The sequence below is a fragment of the Vulpes vulpes genome, chromosome 4 (assembly GCF_048418805.1).
Source record: "Vulpes vulpes isolate BD-2025 chromosome 4, VulVul3, whole genome shotgun sequence".
Taxonomy (NCBI): domain Eukaryota; kingdom Metazoa; phylum Chordata; class Mammalia; order Carnivora; family Canidae; genus Vulpes; species Vulpes vulpes.
Window position 1 is genome coordinate 20,520,596 of NC_132783.1, and position 26,222 is coordinate 20,546,817.

The 26,222-nt window shown below is 38.9% G+C and overlaps 1 long non-coding RNA gene across 1 annotated transcript in view; it reads left to right on the forward strand.

The window, feature by feature from the left end:
• The first annotated feature begins 3,837 nt into the window (after positions 1 to 3,837).
• LOC140598433 (uncharacterized) overlaps positions 3,838 to 26,222 on the forward strand; it is an 89,494-nt gene continuing 67,109 nt past the window's right edge. The window contains exons 1-2 of the long non-coding RNA XR_012000864.1: positions 3,838 to 4,125; positions 5,462 to 5,552. This is a non-coding gene — a long non-coding RNA (uncharacterized lncRNA). The remainder of the gene's footprint in view (positions 4,126 to 5,461; positions 5,553 to 26,222) is intronic.

Below are 26,222 nucleotides of genomic sequence, written 5' to 3' on the forward strand. Positions count from 1 at the left end.
AGATTAAATAACAAAGGCAGCTAACTTTTCTTTTAACAGCTGAATTTACATTTAGTTCTATTATGTTCATGTCCGAGACAGGAAATTTCAGGATTTTCTAAAACCAACCTTCCTGCTAAATGTTGTGAGAATTTGGCCACACACAAGAGACAACAAGGATTTCAATTACCCTCCATCCATAAACAACTAGAAAACTGGACATAGTTTAGGAAGTAACTACTTTAAGAAACTTGATGGTAGGCAGTATAGGAGAATAATCTTGGAGGAAAGAGAAAGGAATGAGGTGAACTCTACCTTTGTCTAGACCTTCTGCCTAGAAGAATTTCTACTGAAGTTCAGGAAGGGGAATTCTAACAAAACTTGTGTATATGAATGAATTGAGGAGATAGAAATCATCATTTGGGGAAGCCAAGGCAATTAGAATTTGTGAGGCAGACTACCTAAGAGGAGGGAGCTATGCAGAAGTGCTCAGGATATTTTCATGGAAGTTGCATCAAGTCTTTGGCTGAAAATGAATTTGCAAACCCATCACTGGATATGAATAATTTCAGAGAACAGAACAGTTACCAGTGAGCTGAACAATTAATTCCTGGAGATTGTAAAGGTCTGAGAATCATTCAAGTTCCCATAAACCCAAGCAAAGAGACCTTCATGAATACATGGTACATTTAGTGGAGAGCCCAGAGAAGCCTCATCTTAAAAGTGGGGCTAAATGAGCATTAAAGGTATTCTAAATTCACCCAAAAAGATGTAACAAATGCAGTACTCAAGAACATAAAACCATGATGTCCCACATCACTAAAATCACTGCATATATGAAGAAGCAGAAAAATGTGACCCATAACTTGGAGAAAAGTCAATCAATGAAACAGACCCAAAATTAAACATATAATATATAAAAATATATAAAAATATAATCTTGATTAACAGACAAGAACTTTAAAACAGCACAAATCCAATATGTATATTGGATAGTGATAGAAATGCGAGAACGAAGCCCAGAAAACTAACAAAGGCTGAAGAAAAATTAGTCTTTAGTGACCTTCTGAGACAATAACAAATGATTTGACACTTGTGCAACTGGAATTTCAGTAGGTAAGGAAAGGAAGAGAAAAAAATACTTGATGACATAATAGTACAACTTTTTTTTCAAATTTAATAAGTTATAAACTTTCAGAACCAAAAGACAAAATGAAGCCTAAGTAAAATAAACATAAATCAAATCTCTCCAAGTTTTATTGTAATCAAACTGCCAAAAAAGTGTTAAAGAGGGAATCCTAAAAGCATCAAGAAAACAGACACATTGCACGCAGAGACACAAAGTTAAACAAAACAGCAGACTTTTTGTCAGAAATCATTCAAACCACAGAAAAGAGGCTTATCTCTCTAAAATGCTGACAGAAAAAAATAAAAAATAAAAATAAAATGTTGACAGAAAAAAATTCTAAATTCTATATTCAGCAAAATATCTTTCATAAATGAGAGTAAAGAGAAATTGACAAACTTAATATATAACTGATAGGGAAATTCAAGTGATCTAGAATTTGCAAATGATTTTTAAAACTAATAAAGTTGGAGGATTTATACCATTTGATTTCAAGATTACAAAGTTAAAGTACCAAGGCACTATAGTAATGGCAGAGAATAGACAGATAAATGGAACAGAAATGACAATGCAGAAATACATCAATTATATAACCAATTGATTTTTCAACAAAGATGTCAAAAATTTACGGCTGGGGGAAAGATTGTCTTTTTAGTAAACTATGCTAGAATAATGGATATATATATATATGTATGTATATATATATATATATGTATGTATATATGTACGTATACACACACACACACACACACAAATGGATCTCAGCCTTCTCATTACACCATACCTGAAAAATAATTCAAAATAAACATAGGAGCTAAATCTTTTAAAAGAAAATATAAAGGAAGATCTTTATAACCTTGATTTAGGCAGAGATTTCTTAGGCAAGACATAATCATAAGCCCATAAATGAAGATTTTGTTAATTGGACTCCACCAAAACCAAAAATTTTACTTGTCAAAGGACACTATTGAAAATGAAAAGGCAGCCACAAAATGAGAGAAAATATTTGCAAAACATACCTCTGTCTAAGGTAGATCCAGACACATAGCACAAAATATACAAAGAACTTGTATAACACAATAACAAGAGAAACTTTTCAATTAAGAAATGAGCAAAAGAAAGACACTTCATAAAAGAAGACACTCTGGCTAACAAGCTCCTGGAAAGATACTCAACATCATCAAGCATTAAGAAAATGCAAACCAAAATTATAAAATACCAGTATAGAACCATTAAAAAGCTTGAAATAAAAAGGCTGACAAATGCAATTATCGACAAGGACATAGAGAACACTGGAAGTCTCCTATATCTCTGGTAGGAATGCAAAACACTGCAATCACTTTGTATAATAGTCTGGCAATTTCTTTCTTTTTTTTAAATTTATGATAGTCACACACAGAGAGAGAGAGAGAGAGGCAGAGACAGAAGCAGGCTCCATGCACTGGGAGCCCGATGTGGGATTCGACCCCGAGTCTCCAGGATCACGCCCTGGGCCAAAGGCAGGCGCCAAACCGCTGGGCCACCCAGGGATCCCTAGTCTGGCGATTTCTTTAAAAGTTAAACATAGGGCACCCCGGGCGGCTCAGTCCTTTAAACATCTGCCTTCCACTCAGGTCATGATACAGGGGCCCTGGGATTCAGCCCGCATCTGACTTGTGGGCAGGTGCTCTCGCTCCCTCCCTCTCAAATAAATAAATAAACTCTTAAAGGAAAAAAAAAACCATACAGTTAACCATGTGTCTACAGAAACAATAGTAAAAAATCTTTAAAAATAAATAATAGTAATGTTTGCCAGTGTTTTTTTAAACATATGTAGAAGTAAACCGTATGCAAATTTTGGCACAAAGAATGAGACAGGGAAATGGAAAATCCACCTATGTGGATTAGCATAATACTGTTTGAAGAGGATGATAATTTATTTTATTTTTTGAAGATTTTATTTATTCATTCAGGAGAGGCAAGAGAGAGAGAGAGAGGCAGAGGCACAGGCAGAGGGAGAAGCCGGCTCCAGGCAGGGAGCCCGTGCCGGGCTCGATCCCGGGTCTCCAGGGTCACACCCCGGGCTGCAGGCGGCGCTAAACCGCTGGGCCCCCGGGCTGCCCTGAAGGAGATGAGCATCTAAAACCACAGCCCCTACGGACCCGTCGTGTTTCCTTTCTGGCTCCAAGAATCGTTTCATTTGTCAGCTGAGAAAGCTTTTCCTAGGCTGCTGCTGCAGGCTCCTCCGGGCCTTGGGGCGCCTGCACAGCCGCCCCGCGCGCTGGGGTGACCACCGGCTTCCGCCCCCCGCCCGCCAGGCTGGACGGCGCCTTCTGGGGCAGGGCAGGTGGGGCAGCAAGTTCTCCTCCTTTCCTCCTGCTCTCCTGGGCCTCTGTCCGAGCCGCCTTCGAGGGTCCCGGGGAGCCGGACGGCCAGTTAAGGGGGTCCTGGCAGGGAGACCCCCGGACGGCCGCCCCCGCGAGAGCGGCTGGGCTGTGGAACGGCACGTGAACCCCACGTCTAGGCCTCGGCCGCACCGACCCAGATCTGCGTACAGGCAGAGGCTTCTGGCCGCAGGCAGGAAAGCGCCGGCTTCGAGCTTGCTTTCTACCGCACGTCAACGGCGAGCGCGGCTGCAGGCTTCGCGGGACCAGCTCCAGGCCCGGGGACGCCCGCCTGAGCGGAAGCAGCTCCGCTCCCACAGTCTTCGGGTGCTCCGGCGCCCGCTGGCTCTGAGGAGCGACTGCGCACGCGCAGGTGAGAGGCGGGCGGGAGGCCGTTGGGCGCCTGCAGTTGCCAGCACATGCGCGGTGCGGCGGCAGGGACTCCCCGAGGGAGACCAGGGTTTCGGGGCGCATCCGAGAGTCCGGGCCGCCGAGCTGGAAGCCTGCCTGAAAACACCCCGCAAGGTGCGCTCTCCCGCCGCGGCCCTGCCCGGCCACTGTCCGGGCGCCCTTGGCCGCACCGCGGAGGACGGCTCTCTGTGGAGGGCACGCGGGCTCCCGGGCCGCCGCCCCCCTCACCGGCAGGGCCTCCGCGAGGTACGTGTGCCCCCCGGGCCTGCCTTTCTGAGGGCGGGATGGGGGAAAGGGATCGGATGCGTCTTTGCAGCCCGGGGAGGAGAGGATTTTCATGCAATTTGATGACCGGATGTTCTGCGGGAGGTGGTGGAGGGTACAGCGATGGCGGTTTGTTTTTGGCGGAAGACTTTTTAAAAGTTCAGGCTATAAGAATGAATCGAGACAGGGCATTCGTATTTAGATGGAATAAATTCACCTGCCAAATCCATCACATTAAAGAAAAAATGTGGGCAGCCCGGGTGGCTCACGGTTTAGCGGGCCTGCAGCCCAGGGCCTGATCCTAGAGACTCGGGATCGAGTCCCGCTTCGGGCCCCCTGCCTGGAGCCTGCTTCTGCCCCTGCCCCTGTCTCTGCTTCTGTCTCTGTGTGTCTCATGAATAACTAAATAAAATCCTTAAAAGAAAAAACGTTAATGGTCTTTAGGGGAAGAGGAGGGAAAACGGAATTTCTGGCCAAACACCAGTTGGTCATTACTGCTGAGCTTTACCAGACAACTGTGTGTTCTGCTCTACCCTTGGTTTCAGTGCCCTCAAATACCATCACAAGTCAGGGGGTGGGCTGCAGCTCTGGGAGTGTCCCTAACAATTCCCCTGTCTTTTAGGAGTTTGATGTCTTTCAGGATTTTCCTTTTTGTCGTTTAAAGCCGCTCATGAGATGCAATGGGTGGTGGGTTAAGTGGGGAAGTCAGATTAGTGTGGCCAAATGTGGAGAAAATTCCTAAAGACAGGATGATCAACAACAAGAGAAGACACCTGGGTGACCAGTTGGTTAAGCGTTTGCCTTTGGCTCAGGTCATGATCCCAGGGTCCTGAAATGGAGCCCCGCGTCAGGCTCCTTGCTCAGTGGGGAGTCTGCTTCTCCCTCTCCTCCTGAGCTTGTGCTCTCTGTCACTGTCTCTGCGTCTCTCTCAAATAAATAAAAACCCTAAATAAAAACAGACAACAAACCACAATAGCAAGACCGGGTCCCAGAGATTATTCGAAAGAGCAGCACAAAAGTCCCATTTATCTGAAGGGTGTCTTCTTATCAAATAATTTGAATTTGCTGTGGTCAGGGTCTGTGGAAGTCTTCATGGGATTATGGATTACACAGAACTGGAAGGGCCTTTAGGAAATAAAGTTGGTATTGTACTGGAATTAAAAGAAAGGAGTTAAGAGTTAACAGGGTATGATAAGGGTCTGATTTTCATCTAGATTTCACCTTCCACTCCAAAAAGTCCAAAGCCAAAGTGGCAAAAGTAACTGAGTAAAGCACACATATGAGGAATGCCTTTGCTCAATTTTTCCCTTGTTTTTAGGAAGACCAAAAGGATCCTTTGTACTCCAAGGTACTAACACTTGATATAGATGAAAATCTACATAAACCAACATGATATCTGTCTGCAACCGGTAGGTACTATTTAAATGTCTTTTAGGGGGATCCCTGGGTGGCGCAGCGGTTTGGCGCCTGCCTTTGGCCCAGGGCGCGATCCTGGAGACCCGGGATCGGGTCCCACGTCGGGCTCCCGGTGCATGGAGCCTGCTTCTCCCTCTGCCTGTGTCTCTGCCTCTCTCTCTCTCTGTGACTATCAAAAATAAATAAAAATTTAAAAAAAATAAATGTCTTTTAGGGAGAAAGGATAAGGTCTGAAGCTTGGCCGTGTCTTTAGCGTCTTTCCCAATATCTAGGCTTTGCCATCCAGGAAAAATCCAGAGCAGTGTACTAAATCAAAGTAATTGATTGCTTTACCGAGTGGTATCTTGAAAGTTTAGAGAGTTGGACTTCTATGGTTATTGTTTGTATAAATAATGCTTTATGAACCATAGTGATATGTGATAAAATCTCATAAACACCTATAGATGTACTCAAATCACCTTAGATTAGGTAGTGGACTTTTAATAAATGTTCTGCAGTTTGCTTGTACATATCCTGGTTGATTTCTTAGAGTCCTGGCAGCTTCTGAGCTAGTGTTTTTCTAAGACTCTGAGGCAGTAGTTATATTGTTTAAGAATCCAATCAGTAGTTTTATCCTTATTCTGGATACACTTCCATTATAAACAGTTGATGGAAATACACACACACATGCGTGTGTGTGTGTGTGTGTGTGTGTGTGCATCTGCACACCCAGGTCCATACATAAAAGCCATTATCCCTCAAACGTTTTTCATCTTATTCATAAGCCAAAACTAAGTACTATTGAGGAGCATATGGTTCTTTAAAAATCTATTAAGGAAAAATTTGGATTTAAGGGAAATAATTATCCATTAAATTCTCAAAACATTCTCGAAGCACCTGCGTGGCTCAGTTGATCAAGTGTCTGACTCTTGGTATCAGCTCAAATCATGAGTTCAGGTTCTGCATTGGGCTCCATATAAATAATAATAAGTAATATTAAAATAATAATAATAATAAAATAAAAGGAAATTCTTAGAACATTTTCGATCTAGACTTTACCCTTAAGTGGAAAGAATGGAGAAATTTAATATGTCCAATTTTTTATCATTTTCCCTCTGTTCTGTGCAAGAAAAACCAATAGAATTAATGTGGTTTTGGTGTTATTTTCTTATTCTAGTTAGCTTACTTTAATAATATCACTTAATATTTTCTTTGCTTTTATACTAAGTTTCTGAGTTTTTCATGTACAATGAATGTATCTGTGTTGTGATTTCCTAGTTTCTTCATGGAATGTACTATTTTATTTCTGGATATCTGATCATATTTAAATGCCTTAAACTTTCCTGGTCAAAGAGTAACTTCTTTTCCCTTTAATATTCTGCAGAGGGATTAAGCAGATTCTTACAGGTTGAAATGTTTAAATACGTCTTCAGAACACTCATGGAAGAAAGAGTAGCTCTGTCACATTTTTAGCAACAACACACTTAAAAGAATAGCTGTCCAACTAAACTAAACCTGCTTGTGAAGTCCACTAGAGTTGATCCCATCCTAAATTACTTGGCTACATTAGTACATTCGTATAATAAAGAGCGAAACATAACAGGAAGGTAAGATAGCTGTGTCTGAAACACATGAGGTACTGATATATATTAACAGACATCAGTTTCTTTTCTTTTTTTTATAATAAATTTATTTTTTATTGGTGCTCAATTTCTAACTTGTGCTTTCAAATTATGAAGGGGAATTTGAGATGCTTTCTATCTCGTTTTTGGAAAATTTAAGATAATTTTAGAATAGGTTAGATTTAGAATAGGGTTTTTTTCTTAGTTTGAAGAAATAGTTGAAAAAGTAAATAGGAATTGTGTGCCATGGCCCCTCCTCCATCAACTGGGTCTCAGAAATAGTGTTCTCTTCCTCTTGGCTTACAGAAACCAAGTTTCTGTACTTGTGCTGCTAGGTGGACAGTGTGGGTGAACAGGGAGGGACAGAAGGACCAGAATGCACAGACTTCTCTTTCCATTTCAGTTTTCTATCATCTATCGGCTATGAATGACCAAGCCTTGTTTCTGTCCACTTGCAGCCCCCTTAAATGAGGCTGTAAGAGAAGACCCCCCGCCCCGGCAGCATTCACAAATTGATAGCTTCTGGGTCACATTAGAATGTTTTAATTTTTTTAAATTCAACTTTGCTTTTTTTCTTTGCTTAAGGTACTTGTCATACTTGAATACAGAATGATACACAAATTAAAGTGTATTATATTAATTGGAACTGATCACATCATGGGGAAAGTTGGCTGGGGCCTGAGTGGCAGTTATAAATCCCAACTGCTTGAGTCCTTGATGAACATTGGTTTACTGAAAGGTGTTAGGACCAGGTTTTGCCAAATTCTAGAACTATTCTCAGATTGTGGTATGTGCCTTTATTCTGTAATTACATTGAGGCTGCTTCAGGTCTTTATTACTCCAGTAATATAAAATTGTGTAGTCACAGAATCTCCCAGTTACTATTTCCTGCAAATTAATTGGCTACCTTCAAAGGCTGATGAACAGGATACCTCTTATTGATTGTAGTATTGAGTATTGTGTGACTACTGAGTAATAGCTCCTGCATCCCTCCCCACTTCTTTCTAATGCTGATTTTCATTCAGGTAATATAATCTTTCACATGACCATATGCTTTCCTAATCCAATTACGGTAATTTTTTTTTAAATTGTATTTAAGTTCTACTTAACATAGATTTGCAATATTGGTTTCAGGAGTAGAATTCAGTAATTCATCACTTACATACAACACCCAGTGCTCATCCTGACAAGTGTCCTCACCACCCATCTAGCCCATCCCTGCTCATCTCCCTCCAGCAGCCCTCAGTTTGTTCTCTGTCCTTAAGTCTCTTATGGTTTTTTCCTTCTCTCTTTTTTCCCCCTTTTCCCATATGTTCATCTGTTTTGTTTCTTAAATTCCACATATGAATGTGAAATCATATAGTATTTGTCTTTTTCTTACTGACTTATTTCACTTAGTGTAATGTGCTCTAGCTCCATCCACATTGTTGCAAATGGCAAGATTTCATTCTGAGTAATACTCCATTGTATATAAAAGAATGCATATTCTACTTTGGGATGAAATGTCCTGAATATACCTGTTAAGGCCATCTGGTCGAGTGTATCATTCAAACACTTCTTACTGTCTTTGTTTTAAAATCTAGTTTGATATAAGTTTGGCAACTCTGGCTTTGTTTTGCCATCCATTAGCATGATAAGTGGTGCTCCATCTCCTTAGTTTCAATATGGGGGTGTCTTTAGGTCTAAAATGAGTCTCTTGTAGGTAGCATATAGATGTGCCTTTTTAAAAAAATCTATTCTGATACCCAATGTATTTTGATTGGAAATTTAGTTCATATACATTCAGATTGCTTATTGAAAGATATGAATTTCATGGCACTGTGTTACCTATAAACTTGGTGTTTCTGGTGATGTTCCTTTCTAGTCTTTGTTGCTTTTTTTAGAAAAGATTTTTTATTTATTAATTCAGAGAGAGAGAGAGAGAGAGAAGGCAGGCAGAGAGGCAGAGACACAGGCAGAGGGAGAAGCAGACTCCATGCAGGGAGCCTGACATGGGACTTGATCCTGGATCTCCAGGATCACACCTTGGGCTGCAAGCAGTGCTAAACCACTGGGCCACCGGGGATGCCCGTCTTTGTTGCTTTTGATCTTTTTTCTCCCACTCAGTTCCTCTTAATATTTCTTGCAGGGCTGGCTTAGTGGTCTATGAACTCCTTTAGTTTTTGTTTGTGTGGGACACTCTTTATCTCTCTTCCTATTCTGAATGACAGGCTTGCCAGATAAAATATTCTTGGCTGCATATTTTCCCCATTCAGCACAATTATGGTAATCTCATTCTTCTTGGCTGCTCATATTTTAGAAACAGGTATGATGCATTTCTGGTCAATGAGCTATGAAGTGGAATATTGTGGGAGCTCAGGGAAAAACTTTGTCATAATTAAAGAGACACAAAAACAGCATTTTTACTGGATATCATTTTGTCACATATGGTGTAAGGTAGTTAACATAAGGATAAGCCTATATCCTGAATAATGCAATATTGAAAATTGGAAAGATCCTTGATGATGTTGTCGAGGCACTGAATTAAGCAACCGTGTAGCTGCCTAACTGCAGAATTTCTCTTATGAAATGATCAATTTCTTAAGACGTCAGCTAGTGAGGCCAGGATTTTCTGTTTCTTGTAGCTGAAATCTTCCTCATTAATACACTATGGGAACCATTTCATTATTGAATAATTTATAATTATAAGATTTATCAGGCTATGTAGAAAGGTTTTTATCTCAGCCTGTTTCGCAGAATAAATTATCCTTGAAAGGAGAGGGAAAATTGGATGATGGTAGAAAGATAAAACAGAGTAAGGTTAAACGACAAAAAAGATGTGATGGTAGCCGAGACCAGGGGTCAGAATGTATTCTAACACATTCATTTAGATTAAAATGTTATATATATATATATCATAAGTCTATAGGTATATGTAAATCTTTCTTCTAAGATTGTGCAGATAGTTCATATAGTTTGTGCTTCTGATGAATCTTGAGTACTTTCATGTTTCTTAAATTGCTAAACCTAAATTATGAATGTTGTGTTTACTCAACAAAGTCCTCTTATCTACCATTTATTGAGCTTAGCTTCAATAAACTTTGAACATAAATTAAAGGTTTCTATGAACTAAGCTTCTCTTCTGAAACTGATTTATGATCTCAGTATAAGCAGGAACAAAGAATACTGGCTTAAGTAAAAGGCAGGTAGGGATCCCCTCCTCTAGCCATCTCTCACCAATGTGTCCCAGAGCCCTGAGAGTGGGGCAAAGCTCTTTTTTTTTTCTGGATGGAGAACCCTCTCTGGCAGTTCCTTCTCAGTTGCTTGTGATCTACTAGCCTCTGGAAGGGGAAGGGCAAGGGCAAGATGTGCAGACTTCCTATGTTACTTTCCAATAGCTTCAGACTACTTGAAGAGTCAAGGAGAAGGATATTGTGGATCAAATAGACACAAATCCTGAGTATATATTTAGAAATGCTCAGCATACTTGGTTTGAATTTAGAGACAAAGAGTTTTTCATTGTGATCAGGTTCCTATTCCTTTGGAGGCAGGTATCTTATCTGTCCACCTGTCTGTCTATTCACCTATAGCTTCCTAGTTCAGCCTCTCTGGTATGTTCTATTTAATCTGCCAAAGAAAAGGAAACAGTTACACCATCACATCATTTGATAGGAACTTTATATTACAAGTTAGAAGTCATAAAGGAGGAACAGAAATATTTTTTGGGATAAGTTAGATGAGTAGAAGATAACTTCTCTAAAGTCACATGTGCCAGAAAATACACATAGGTTTTTAGAGTCCTGGGGAGAGTATGGGAGGAGGGGTAACCTGCTGGCTAAACAGTGATGTGGCATTAGCCTAGATTAAGACTACTGACTCTGATCTACAGGCCAGATCCTACCTGCTGCCTGTTTTTTTTTTTTTTTTAATGATTTTATTTATTTATTTATTTATTTATTTATTTATTTATTTATTTATTTATTTATTCTTGAGACACATAGAGAGGCAGAGACACAGGCAGAGAGAGAAGCAGGCCCCATGCAGGGAGCCTGATGTGGGACTCGATCCCGGGTCTCCAGGACCATGCCCCGGGCTGAAGGTGGCACTAAACCGCTGAGCCATCCGGGCTGCCCTGCTGCCTGTTTTTGTATGGTACACAAGCTAAGGGAAGGTTTCAACATTTTTAAATGGTTGAAAAAAATTAAAAGAATATTTTGTGATACATGAAAATTGTATAAAATTGAAACTTCAGGTTCCATACTTGGTTTTATTGGCATGGAACCGTGCCCATTTATTTACATATTTTTTTCTGGCTGCTTTTGAGATAGGAAGGCAGATTTGAACAGATATTATAGTCCTGCAACAAAGGCTTAAATATTTACTCTCTATCCCTTTACAGAAATTTTGTTAACCTCTGACCTAGACCACTGTTTCTCAACCCTTAATGTTTGTATATCATTTGAAGATTTTGTGAAAATATATAGTTTCTGATTCAGTAGGTCAAGGGAGCCTACGTGTCTGTATTTCTTTTTTTTAAAGATTTTGTTTATTTCTACATGAGAGACACACAGAGAGAGGCAGAGACACAGGCAGCGGGAGAAGCAGGCTCCATGCAGGGAGCCTGATGCAGGAATTGATCCCCGGCCTCCAGGATCACGCTCTAGGCGGAAGGCAGGTGCTAAACCACTGAGCCACCCAGGGATCCCAGTGTCTGTATTTCTAATGAGCTGAGGACCACATAGTAAGTGGCGATGCTCTAGTGCAGGATTAACACACTTATTGTTTAAAGAGCCAAGTAATAAATGGTTCACAGTCTGCAGCCTATTCAGTCCTTTTGTTACAACTATGTACATCTGCTGGGTAACGTAGACATAGACAACATATAAAAGATCAGGAGTGGCTGTGTTCCAATAAACATTTACAGAAGTAGGCTTTGGGCTGGAATTGGCACGAAGATTTACTTTAGCATTCACTGGTCTCAGCTGTTCAGTGTGGGTGTCCATTAAGTAATAGGCACAGTCCTACCCTCAACTTGCTTACTAGTTTTATAACATATTCCAGTAATGATGATAAAGAGAGCAGTTAACTTGTATTGGGTAATTATCATATGCCAGGCTCTATGTGAAGTCCTATGAGCCATCTCTTATTTAATTACCACAACAAATCCTAGGAAGCAGATACCATCATTATCCTTGCTTACAGATGAGAATACTGAGCTTCAGAAAAAAAAAATTAATCAAAGCTGCCAACAGCAAATCAGTGGTGAGCCTAGGGTAAGGCATAACTCATGATTATTGAATGACTGTTGGATTATAGATGACTGGATCAAATCTGTGCATTCTTGGGAGTTCCAGAAGCTGGAGAACCAGACTGTGACTATACTGACTTCCTTCATTGTGAGGCCTGGTTCTCAAGGACCTGAGCAGTGAAAGACAAGACATCTCTTTAGAGGCAACATTGAATGTAGGTGTCAGAAACTGGATGTTTGACTCATGCCAGAGCATTCTTTTTCTTGAAAGATTTATTTAGTACCTTCACTGCATGTTTTTGAAGTTAAGGCTCTTAGAGATCTCAGAAAGCACATTTTTCATAGTTTTGGGATTTTCCATGCTCCAAAAATGAAATTGCTTTACTTTATAATAACATGTTATTTTAGGCACCAAATAAGTATGGCATTTTGCCTTCCTTGTGTACTTTGGATTTTTTAATATAAATTTATTTTTTATTGGTGTTCAATTTGCAAACATATAGAATAAACCCAGTGCTCATCCCATCAAGTGCCCCCCTCAGTGCCTATCACCGAGTCACCCCCCCCCTGCCCACCTCACCTTCCACCCCCCGCCCAGTTTGTTCCCAGAGTTAGGAGTCTCTCATGTTCTGTCTCCCTTTCTGATGTTTCCCACTCATTTTTTCTCCTTTCCCCTTTATTCCCTTTCACTATTTTTTATATTCCCCAAATGAATGAGACCATTTAATGTTTGTCATTCTCCTATTGACTTATTTCAATCATACAATAAATGTCCTTCTAACCACAGTGACTGAAATTACATTTCTCCTTCCAAATTCTATATTTTTTCCTTCCTTCTTAGCTGCAATTACTAACGTAAAGAGTAGATAGACCTTGATTCTGGCCTAAATATAAGACTACTTTTATCTGTCTTTACACTGTTATTTCCATGTAAATGAATGTTTTTAGGTAAGATGCCTATCAGTATAACTACATTATAATAAATTAATAGGTCCCTGAGAGCAAACATGTTGTTAATAAAAATGCTTTGGAAAAAACTTTCTGGAGTCTCAGACACAATCTCCTTGGACTATAGATACCATATAAAGATGAATAAGTATGCCATTTTTTATGAATCACCTGTTGAAAAACTTTTATGTCATTGCTCTGATGAATAAGACTAGGTTTCATTTTATAAGCAGTCAGTGTAGGTACAGGGCAAGGAGGAATATGTCAACATTTTCTAAGTCTTAAGTATCAATCTTGATATGCCTAGGTGGATCAGTGATTTGGCACCTGCCTTTGGCCCAGGGCAAGATCCTGGAGACCCAGGATTGAGTCCCGTATCGGGCTCCCTGCATGGAGCCTTCTTCTCCCTCTGACTGTGTCTCTGCCTCTTTCTCTCTCTTTCAGTGTCTCTCTGAGGCAGAGACACAGGCAGAGGGAGAAGCAGGGTCCATGCAGGGAGCCCGATGCGGGACTCGATCCTGGGTCTCCAGGATCATGTCTTGGGCCAAAGGCAGATACTCAACCACTGAGTCACCCGGGGATCCCATGAATAAAAAAATCTTAAAAGAAAAAGCATCAATAACCTTAATTTTTTAGGTGGGCAAGGAAGTTAAATATGATACTTAAATAGGAAATCAGGTACTTACAGATTCTTAAAGCCAGAATTTAGGATGGTCTAATCTAGCCATCTCTGTACACTCCTATTTTTCTATGTAAGTCCCAATTGATTAAGTAAAATTCTTAAAGTCATTTGCTTCTTTAACACAAATATGTTAGTTTTTCCCCCTGAATCTGGGAACATGTATTGGTTTCCTCGGGCTGTTATAATGAAGTACCATAAGTTGCTGGCTTAAAACAACGGAAATTTATTATCTCGCAATTCTGTAGTTTAGAAGTCTGAAATCAATGTTTTGGTCGGGCCACAGTCCTTCTGAAGGATCTGGGGCAGAATTCTTTGCCTCTTCATAGGTTCTGATGAAGGCCAGCAATTCTTAGCACTCTTTGGCTTGAGATATATATCACTCCAATCTCTGCCTCTGGCTTCATATGGTGCTTGTGACTCTGTGTCTTCACATTGCTGTCTTCTTAAAAGTATATCATTTGTTTTGGATTAGGACTCCACTCTACTCCAGTATGATCTTAACTAATGATATCTGCAACAACTCTGTTTTCAAATAGGTCACATTTTGAGGTACTGGGTATTAGGACTTTATTATATCTTTCTTGGGTGAGGGATGGTACAGTGTACCCATAACCGAGTATGGGGATGTCAAGATATTATTGTTTTCCATGCAGATCTTACACTATAGGAAGAACACATATATAGAGATTTATGAAGATGCAGGTTGTAATATACAATATTCACAAAATGCTGTAAGCGTATTGCAGTGGGGAAAGCTACCTTTTCCCAAGTGAAATGGTAAAGGAAGGCTTTCAAAGGCAGGTGCCATTTGAACTAATCTTTGAGGGACATATAGGAGTTCATTGAGAAAAGGATGCCAGATGGGAGGACACATCAGCCAGAAAGTTTGGGGTAAAGGCATGGATTAAGTGTTTGTTTGCTGTGATTATTACTAGCTACTCTTTCTTTCTTTTCTTTCTTTCTTTCATTCTTTCTTTCTTTCTTTCCTTTTCTTTTCTTTTCTTTTTGTTCTTTTCTTTTCTTTCATAATAAATTTATTTTTTATTGGTATTCAATTTGCCAACATACAGAGTAACACCCAGTGCTCATCCCGTCAAGTGCCCCCCTCAGTGCCCGTCACCCACTAACCACCCCCCCTCCTCCTCCCCCTCCACATCCCCTAGTTCATTTCCCCGAGTTAGGAGTCTTCATGTTCTGTGCTACTCTTTATTTAATATTAGTGTGTGTCATTTAATTAACAACAACCTTTTGATCCCAATTGTACAGATGGGAAAACTGAAATTTCAAAAAATAAAGTATTTGGTCTCCCGCTAACACATTTTGAAGGTGATACTATTGAGATTAGAACCCAGGGAGCCTGATTATATAGTCTATAATTTGCCATTGTGATGAAAACTACAGTTTAGGATATTTGGGAGCGCATATGGATAGTTAGACATAAGGCCAAAGAGATAGGTTAGAGACAAATTGTGAAGAGGTTGGTTTATCAATTGATTTGCTTAACAGAAAATTGTTGACTTACTAGAGTTTGAACTTTAAGGGCTATTGACATTTGAACAATTTCCAAAGCTCTGTTAGGACAGGTGTCAAATGGCCACATTCCTATGGAGTGTAGGGTAGTTTGGAGGCCCAGATGCTAGAGAGGAGGTTACTGTCATGGACCATTTTAGAATTAATGAAGGTTGGAACTAAACAAGACAATGGAACCGGAGGGGTGATAAAGTCAGAGATACTTGTGAGTCAAGGTCAGTGAGGTGTTGAAGTCATTGCCTCTGTTGTGTGGCCATTCCTGATCCTTTGGCTCAAGTGCTGAAAGTAGAGCTGTCTCCACTAATGTGGTTAAAAACAATAATTTAATTCATACCCCTAACTTAGGAAGAGTCTAGTATGTGGAAGTGTGATGGTTGTATTAGTACACATATAAATGATTATATTAGAGAAGATATAAAAATGTCTTTAAAATTCCAAAGACTGAGTTGACATATTTTAAAACAAACTACATAAAAGTGGTAAAAAATATTTTGCCATGTGCTCTGATGAAATCTCATCTATCTGTATTTTTTTAAAGATTTTATCTATTTATTCATGAGAGATTAATAGAAAGAGGCAGAGACATAGGCAGAGGGAGAAACAGGCTCCCTAAGGGGAACCTGATGCAGAACTCCATCCTAGGACCCCAGGATCATTACCTGATCCAAAGTCAGACACTCAACTACTGAGCCACCCAGATATCCCTCATCTATTTGTATTAAGTTGTAATTCCTTTAGGTTAAATTCATCCAAGTGTTATTGGAGTTATAGCCACACTTCAGCTCAGCTTATTCAACTAAAGCCTGGTTATTGTAAAAAATATATTATTTCTTTAAAATAGCTTAATTGATTCCTGGGTTAATGTAATAACATTTTGCATTAATTTGAAAGCAAGGCATTATTTAAGAGTCCCAAGTTGTCTTTGTGTGGGACAGAGGGAACCAAAACTGTGTCTCCCTGTTAATTATGGCCCTCGTGAGAAAAGCTGCCCAAACAATCATAAATATCCAGCAGGATATTTATGGTATTTCCTAAAAAGATAACAATTACTGGAGGAAAGTTAATTAAAAGAAGCTGCATTTCTCTTAAGTGAATTTTCTCTTATTTTGAGAATTTATTTTATGCAGGTATCTGGTGCCACCACAGATGGTGCATTGTGACTTGCTCATCTTTAGTGACTTTTGGCTTGTCTCTGTGTACTTGGCTGCTTTCCCCAAGTGTTGGCCAAGGCCTTCTGATATAACTGCCATTAATCAGGCTAAAGCAAATATAAGCAATGTGAATCTTTTTCCATTTTTAGCCCATAAGTTAAAAGTGTGGAAATGTTATGTCTTCTTGTGGTTGATTTTCAACTTGATACTTTGCATCATTGCAAGATTTAAAAAATTCCTGGAATGTTGATTTAGAATGTTGAGGCACTAAATTAGAATTCAGTTTTAAGATTTGAAACACACAGTGCAATTAAGGGGTTTAAAATTCTTGTACTTCATCTCTTGTAAGAGACCATTCTTTTATAAATTAGGATGTTTTGTAAAATAGCAGCCAAAGGACAGGGAGGTGGAAAAGGAAAATAGAAAAACAGGAAGAATTATCCTTCTTTGTTCCATTCAAAAACACACCCAAGAGAAATATTAAGTATAGATAGTGAGGGAAAAGGCTGACAGTGCCAACTTACTAGCATTGATTAAGCAGTTCAAATGTGTTAATATAGTGATTTTCAGATTACTGATAAAATATGTAACACAACAGGAGGAAAAAACCCACAACCGTATTCTCAGTATCCAAACTATTGCTGCCAACGTGAAGAAAGACTGTGCGTCATATAATGTTCTGCTGGACTTAACTGTTGTTTAGGTCTGTGGGGATATATCAATACCTAGAACTATATGCCAGCATGTGAAGTGAGATCAACTGTGAAGGGCTTCTTCCTTTGCTTAATAAAACTCCTGGAATCTAACAGGGAACCAACCTGGATTCAGATGCCTATGTGAGATTTGCAATGCCTTTTTCATAGTAAAGAATCTAAACATATCCAGAGAGTGATTATATAAATATGCAGTTCATATAGGTATATGGTCTACCCAGAGTTTCCTAGCAGTTTAAAAATGGTTCCGTAGATAAGAGGGATAGACCTAGAGTCTAGAACTAGAGCTGAAGCTGGAGCTGGAGTGCTTTCCAAGACCACCACCAGTTCTTCCATCCCTGGGAAAAAGGACAGAAAGGGGTGGTTCTGCTTGGCCCATTCAGAGATTTACTTGATTAGGATTCAGTCTGGACTAGACCACCTCATACTTTGACACTCTTAAGTTCTAGTGTTATAATACATGGCCTCAAATTATTCAGAATCAGTGGGACATGGTCAGGGAACCCTTGCATTTCTGTCCCTCCTGTAGAGAGAATTCAGCATTTGCCCAGTGCCCTCCAAGACAATAAAAAGTAGTGGACACAGCCAGATCCACACCAACCAGCTTATATCCTATTCTTATGGATTCTTAAGTGATGACACATTGATCAAGTTCATGAATATCACTGTTGCATGGAAACAGCAATATCTCTGATACCTGGTATGTTCTAAGAAAAAACATTGTCATTTTACTTTTCAGAGTTAAAGTCACTGAAGTAGGATTTTAATAAAGAAAATTAATACTGATATAATGTCTACATTATACAGTTTTACAAAGATACTTGATTTCTTTAATACAAATTTAGAGAAAAACTATAAGTAATGGTGATGATGTGAATAAAAGAGATAAGAGTAACCGATCTGGAGGGCTTGCCCTGCCTGAACTAGAAGACTTTGTTCTTTTTCTTTTTTAAGATTCTATTTATTTATTCATGAGAGATAGAGAGGCAGAGACATAGGCAGAGGGAGAAGCAGGCTCCCTATGGGGAACCCAATGTGGGACTCAATCCCCGGACCCTGGATCATGACCTGAGCCATTGAGCCACCAAGGTGCCCCTGGAAGACTTTGTTCTTATGTGTTGTATGGATTGTAGACAAGTGATCTGGAGGGCTCGAGTCTGAATCTGCTGCCCTAAATTTGGTAGTGAGTTTAGAATATTTGTTTAAAGCAGTTATTTAAAATGAGACAACATTTACAAAGAGATATTAGAACTGTGGCTAAAGTTTCTGGAAAAACCATGGAATAAGACAATTTAATGAACAGAATAAGTAGTGGGGATTTGGAATGATCTTTACGAATCGATAACAAGTGGCAGAGAAAAATGAGTTACCAATTTTCCAGCTATGTGGAATGAAACTGCACTTTCTGGGATTCACATTTCATATCAGAATTGTTTAACTAGCAAAATGCTGAAATGATTAAATATAAAACCATGAAGTTAAAGCTCGAGAAAACTTTGGTCAGAGATGTTTCTGGAATGAGCCTTCAGCTTTCGTAGTTGTTTCTGTTCTGTTGGTCAGTGATGAAATGTGCTCTAATCAACCTACTAAATTATCCACAATGGAAGGTTTACTTTGGTGTATATTTGTATACAGATACAGCCATCTGTATCTCCTTTCAGAGCTGTGATTCACAGAGCAGCGCATCCCTTAACATCTCATTTCCTCAGGGATACTAAGCAAGATCCATACCCAGGAAAAGAGAAAAGTTTAAGATCTCTTCCCTTACTGTGAACCCTTTCCATGTTTAAACACAGATGGCTCTCTTATTTGCAGTCTGGCTTAAACTGAATACTGCCACAAAGGCGCTAAATACTTCCTGTGCAGAGACCCAGGGTCCATTTTTCACCAGGAAAATAAGAGCTGTCTTTACCAGCAGTGTGCTTTGCCCAGATGTGAAACTGAAGCCGAAATGAATGAAACAACTTTATTTTTCCTATGACAATTTAGATGGAGAACACTGTAATAAGTTGATACACAGTTTATTTTTTTTATTTTTTATTTTTTAAATTTTATTTATGATAGTCCCAGAGAGATAGAGAGAGAGGCAGAGGAAGAAGCAAGCTCCATGCACCAGGAGCCCGACGTGGGATTCGATCCCGGGTCTCCAGGATCGCGCCCTGGGCCAAAGGCAGGCGCCAAACCGCTGCGCCACCCAGGGATCCCTACAAACAGTTTAATATGTGTTGGTTGCCTGTTAGAAACTGCCAAGAGTTCAGGTCTTATTTAGTAAAGCATGGTGCTGATTTAGGTCTCAATCTGGTCCTTCCTCTGTCTTGGAAGTCCTCCCTGGCCATCACAGTAAACCAATAATGTTGGGCCTGGGAAGCTGTCTCCTCCTAAGGTTTTTTTACATTTTAATTGGTGTTTATTCTAATTTCTATTGATTTGACCATTGCCTTCTGACTTTTTTGTCTTACTTCAGCAGAGTAATGTCAAATGACTATGTAAACATACATATTTCATTTATATAGTTACTTATAAAATAATGTGTTCTTTGGATGTCCAATTGCTGTATCAGCAGAGTTAACTCCTCAAAACAGGTGGGACAGCAGGAAGAGACTACAGTGAATGGAGAAATTCACTAACTTACTGTGTCTGAGTAAAATGAATATATATCTTTGAAGGACATCATTTCCAACTTTAAAATCAAAACAGAGAAGCCTAATCTAATGTGATTTGACTGGCCCATATTTTTTAAGCTTAGTAGTACCAATTCTTGAAATTTTGAAATTATTAATACAAAAAATAAACATAAAATATTTTAGAAGGCATTTTGGTCAAAGTTGTATTATATAGTAGGCTTTATTTTCCTTGGCATATTATGAAAAAGTCAAAGAATAGCTCTGACCAACGGTGTACTTATACTTACTGGTAAATATTTATTAACTAGCTCTGGATATGGGGTTAGAGAAGTCCTGATTCGTAGCATTTGACAATTAACATGATGTAAATACTCCTACATGGGGCCAGTTTCAGACTACCCCTGGGATGTCAATTGGCTTGAAAACCTCTTGAAAGTTTAATAATTAATTCTTACAATGCATAATAAGTCCACTCCAGCATATTGGCCAAGGATGAATTTATACAAACCTTAAAATGATCTTCACAAGTTAAGAGTTTGTCAAATCAGTTATCTAATGGGGACATGGAACCTCAAATATCTGTCTTATGATCCTCCAAATACCTCTAGAAAAAAAGAATAAAAACATAATAGGGATAAGAATGGGAAAATTCTACTATATTTGCTATATTTAGAATCTTACATCAAATATATTGGAAAAGTGTATTAAATGGAATGAATAGTTCCTTAAGCCTTTGAGATAAATAAATGTTTCTCTAAAAATAAAGATTTTAGTATTACTTTAGCATGCTGTTGGAAGTATAGTATCAATAAATGGCCATGAATAAATGATTTACTGTCAGTCATGAAACCTTTTCCTCATATTACTTTTTAATTTATTTTCTTGCATTGTGTCTTCTTTGGTATCCCTTTTCCCTCAAATCAGTTTCTATGCATCAGTGCCGATTTATTTCACCAAAAAAAATATCCCTACAAAAGCTCTTTATTGTTTTTTTTATAATTTATTTATTTTTTTTTTGGTGTTCAATTTGCTAACATATAGCATACCACCCAGTGCTCATCCCATCAAGTGCGCCCCTTAGTGCCCATCACCCAGTCACCCCTACCCTCTGCCCACCTCACCTTCCACCACCCCTAGTTGGTTTCCCAGAAAAAAAAAAACCTTTATTGAATTCTGTCTTTATTTTACATGATACTGGAAGCAATTTTGGGGTAGTTTTAAATTGTGAGGACAAAAAAATTGTACTTAAAATAATTATTTATTTTTCCTTAAAGTTCGAATGAATTTTTCAAACATATATTTCTGTATAGAGTCTCAGTTATGAAAATTTGTTCCAGGTCTTAGATAATATTATACATTTGTATGTAATTTTGCTATATAAACATTTTATGTTAATTATACATAATTAAATAATAAGACAAACTAAAAAAAACAAAAGCTCTTTATCAGCTAGACTGTTTACAATGCTTAATGATTTTATTCCCCCCTCCTTCCCACCATTATTTAAATTAAAAGAATTAGAAGGATGTTGCTAATCCTGTGCTAGAGTATGGGAATTATATGAAAAATAACCTCTGAATAATCCCACCTTACCTGGAAATATTAATAATTTAGGAAAAAGAGACTTAGTTGTTTAATCTGCCAGAATGAAAAGTTACAAGTAAAAGCTTCTTAACTTTATTCATTCCTTTCAGCATCTCAGGCCTGGGACTCAGAAGGTCTATGTTGATTAAATTCATTGCTGCTTGAGAATTTTTTTAATTGGCAGCTGATAAGGAGTGTTTTCAAATAAATGTATTCTAATGTGGTCCTTGGGTGTGATCTTTTCTTTTTAGGAATAGCCAAGAAATAGATTTACCAAAGAACATAATCCAATAATCTTTACTGAGTTGTCATCTTTTTTTTAAAGGGCTTATATCAGCACTGGGGGTTATATGCAACTGTGAATTATTAAAAACGACATCTGAAACTAATGTTGTACTATATGTTGGCAAATTGAAGTTAAGTAAAAATACATAGATAGATAGACAGACAGACAGACAGACTGATATTTTTAACTTGCCTAGTCCTCTCTCATCTGTTCTTGTTTGCTCAAATACAGGAGAAGCATAATGGCAATGCTCTAGAACAATGAAGAAGAAATTGTTCCAAAGTGTTTGATTTCATCAGGACCAGAATAAGATTAGGTGTTTGTAATACAGTTTGACTCACAGATTAGATCATCTTCTGACAGAAAGTGGTAAGAAAGTCATAGCTTTGAGATATGCCTGCAAACTAACACATCTGCTCATAAATAATAGTTTCTGGGAGAAGGAAGACCAAAACAAATGTAAAACAAAAGACATAACAATGTCAACAGCAACAGAAAATAAAAATTTGATATAAACCAGGAGTCAGATTTTGTAGCATACCAGTAAAATTCCCCTGAGTTACCAAGGGAAATGCTATTTCATCAGTTTTGAAATGACTTTCCACTAGACCATTGACAAGTACTTCCAATGCCGGCTTCCAGTCTAGCTTAGTGGAACATATTACTCTTCTGTGAAGGTTTGAGGGACTGTGTACAGCATTGCTGTTAATATTCCCATTTCATGTGTGAAACTGGGGTATGAAGGGTTAGTCTGTTTCTCTGGGCTTGCACAGCTCTCTGAAGCAAGAATATCCAGAGGAATTATAGAAGTATGATTATATTGAAGCTTATTTTAAAATTGTATACTATTTTGAAACATAAGTTAATTGGAAAATTGGGCTGTTATCAATTATAATTTAACTTGAATGTCTGAAAATAGTTCATAAGTAGGCTTTACTTTCTATAATTGAGGTTTCCATGTAAAACATGTTTTATTTATAACATGCTGTACCTTATTTTTTTACATGGTTACTAACCATGTACCTTTTGAAATAGTTATGATTTTAAAAATGATAATTCTGAAAGGTCTATTTCTATGCCTAAGAAAATATTTGAATACTCTTGCTGTGTCATTTAATTTTGTATTGACTCCAGCTGCTGGTTGCAATCTATTTTCTTCCAGCCAGTGGCCATGAAGATGACTTTCTAAGGTGCCTCAAATCCATATTTTATTTAAGATGTATGCTTTCAAAGGTGATCATCCACTTTAAAAGTAAGAAACACCAAAAATAAATAAAGATACTAAGTCCTTTATTCCATTGAATATTCAAGCTAGAGGGAGTGTGTGAGGTCCTGCAGTCAGGGCTCCTCATCTTCTCTTTTTTAAAGATAAGGATACTAAGCCTAGTGAGATGGTGCAGCTTGCCAAGGCCACGCAGCTAGTTAAGGAGGAGCCAGCACTGGAGCCCACATCTCTTGGCTTGCAGTTGAGACCTATTTCAAGGAGACCATATTTAGCAAAGATTAAAATGCTGAAATTTTGTCTCCACATCTGTATTTTTCAGTAAATCAATCTTGGACATGAATCATACTCACCATTTCCAGTATTTATCTGAAAAGTCCTAGAGCTCTGAACATTTTGGGGTTTGCCTTTCATTAGCTACAGTGAAAATAGTGAAAGAGCCAGTCCCACCTCCTGTCCTGAATATACTGTTCCTCTCTGATATATTGGGTTTGCAGCTACTTTTTGAGCCTCTCTCTTGAACACCATCCTCTTTACCTTATTGAAAAGTTATTGGGAATTTGGGAATCAAGTGAAATATTTCATAGTTTACAACAATGTAATTTAATGTTCACCATTAAAAATCACAAACATAATGATACTCATTTATAGTCTGCCTTCCCTCTGGCTATTATTAATAATTTAAATAATGTTAAGATATTGTTTCAAAGGAATATTTCCATTTTCACCATATGTGACATTTAACATCTTAATGCATAGAAATAAATGCTTAGGGGTATCCCTGGGTGGCTCAGCGGTTGAGCGTCTGCCTTCAGCCCAGGATGTGATCCTGGAGACCTGGGATCGAGTCCTGCGTCGGGCTTCCTGCGTGGAGTCTGCTTCTGCATCTGCCTGTGTCTCTGCCTCTGTCTTCCTTTCTGTCTCTCATGAATACATAAATAGAAAGAGAGAAAGAAAGAAAGAAAGAAAGAAAGAAAGAAAGAAAGAAAGAAAGAAAGAAAGAGAAAGAAAGAGAAAGAAAAAGAAAGCTCGATTTGAGGAATTTTTTTTTTAACTATAGGAAGTGCATTAACTGAAGTATTTGTATCTGCTTTACTTCCCTTGAGGACCAGAATAATAGTAATCACATTTTTCCTGAGTGCTTACAAGCTGCCAGTTCTGGGAATAAACACTTTATTTGCATCATCTTATTGAATTCTTATGGCTACCCTGTGAGATGGTTATTATGGACCCCATTTTAGAGATGAAGTAACTGAGGCTAAGGGATTAAGATCACAAAGTTGATAAATGGCAGAACTGTGGAAAAATCCAAGCAGTCTCAATTCAGTTCCCAGCTCTGTGCTAGAATATAAAACCCTCTGGAGAGGGGACAGCTTCCTAGGCCCAGCATTGTTTGGTTGCTTCTGTGAGCATGGAGGGCCTCTGGGAGTGGGAAATGATTGGGTTCAGACTGAAGAAACATCATGGAATAGTGGTTGAAAACCTGGGCTCTAGACAAACAGTGTGCTGAGGGTGGCATCCCTGCTTTGCTACCTACCAGGCTTTAATTACCCTGTCTGTATAATGAGGAAAATATTACTACACATGTCTGTAGGTCTGCTGTGAGCACGGGACAAGATAATCCATGGAAAATACTTTACACAATGCTGGGCATGTAATATACACTCAGAAAAGTTTAGCTATACTTACACTTGACTGATAACAAAAAAAAAAAAAAAAGAATTCCTAGACCATTGTCCATATCTCCAAACCATAAAAATACCCCATGAAAAAGGAAGATCTGAAGAGTGGTCTGGGGGCTCTGGGTGAGAACTTTCATTCTCCTTTGAATAGCTCAGATGTCATTAAGCCTTGCTCACAAGAAAGTAAAGCAGCCAGGCAGCAGTTATGATATGATAACAAGTGAAAACAAGACAAAACATCAACCAGACATGGCCCTAACCTTGGAAAAGTTGAAGAAGAGACTACGTAGCCAGGGATACTGTGAACAGAGGTGCACACGGGTATTACAAAGTGCACTGCTGTTGGGAGTGAGGCATGGGGTCTTTGTAGCGACTAAGGAAGTACTATATGATAGCATCCTAGAGATGATAAAGCCCTTGTTATGTGAAACACATGAGGCAGACCTGTTGTTGAGTCAAAGAGTTGTTCTCTGCACCTAGGATATTTAATTTGGCAAAATTTCTGGGATAGGAGTTGCAAAATAAACGCACAGATCTTTCCTAGCACCAATGAAGGTTTTTGGCTAAAGCATAGAATGGGATGGGAGTGGTTGGGCAGGGTAAAAACCTAGTGTGAAGAGTCCTAAAGAATGTGGTTTGAGTATGGTTTAGAGTCAAGGTAATTTGCAAACTACTAGAGGTTTAAAGAAGAAGAGTTTATGGACTGTGTTCCTCTTTCTCCCTCTTTCCCTCTGTCTCCCCCTCTACTCCACCACACTTCCTGGATTATGTATCTGGAATACCTCTCTATCCTTCCTCTCCCCATTCCCCTCCTGTTTGCTTAAACTAACTCCTGCAGTCTTCATGTCTCAGTTTAGGACTTTCTTAAAAAGCCATCCCTGACCATAGAGTGGTTAGGTCTATTCCTGCGTGTACTACTAATATCCTCCTCTTACCCGTCAAGTTTGTTTTCTTTATGTATTGCTTTGTAACATATCACCACAAATGTAGCAGCTTGAAACAAAATTTATTTTCTCACAGTTTTTGTGCCTTAGGTATCCTGGACACTCTGCTCAGGAACTAAGGCTAAGATCAGGATGTTGGCCAGCTGTGTCTTCATCTGGAGACTTGACCAGGGAAAATTAAGCTTCCAGGCTTCTGTAGCTTGTTGGAGGAATTTGTTTCCTTGCAGCTGTAGAACTGAGGTTCCTATTTCTTTAATAGCTGTAGGCGGGGACCTACTCTCAACTCAGGTCCTTACCATGTGACCCTCTCTACAACATGGTAGTCTGGCACTTCAGGGCCAGCAGGGAATCTGCTAAAATAGGAGCTTATGTAACATACATAATCATGGGAGTAACTTTCCCATCATATTCACAAATTCTGCCCATACTTAAGCGGGAGGGGATCATCCTGTTTGTGTATACCAAGGGT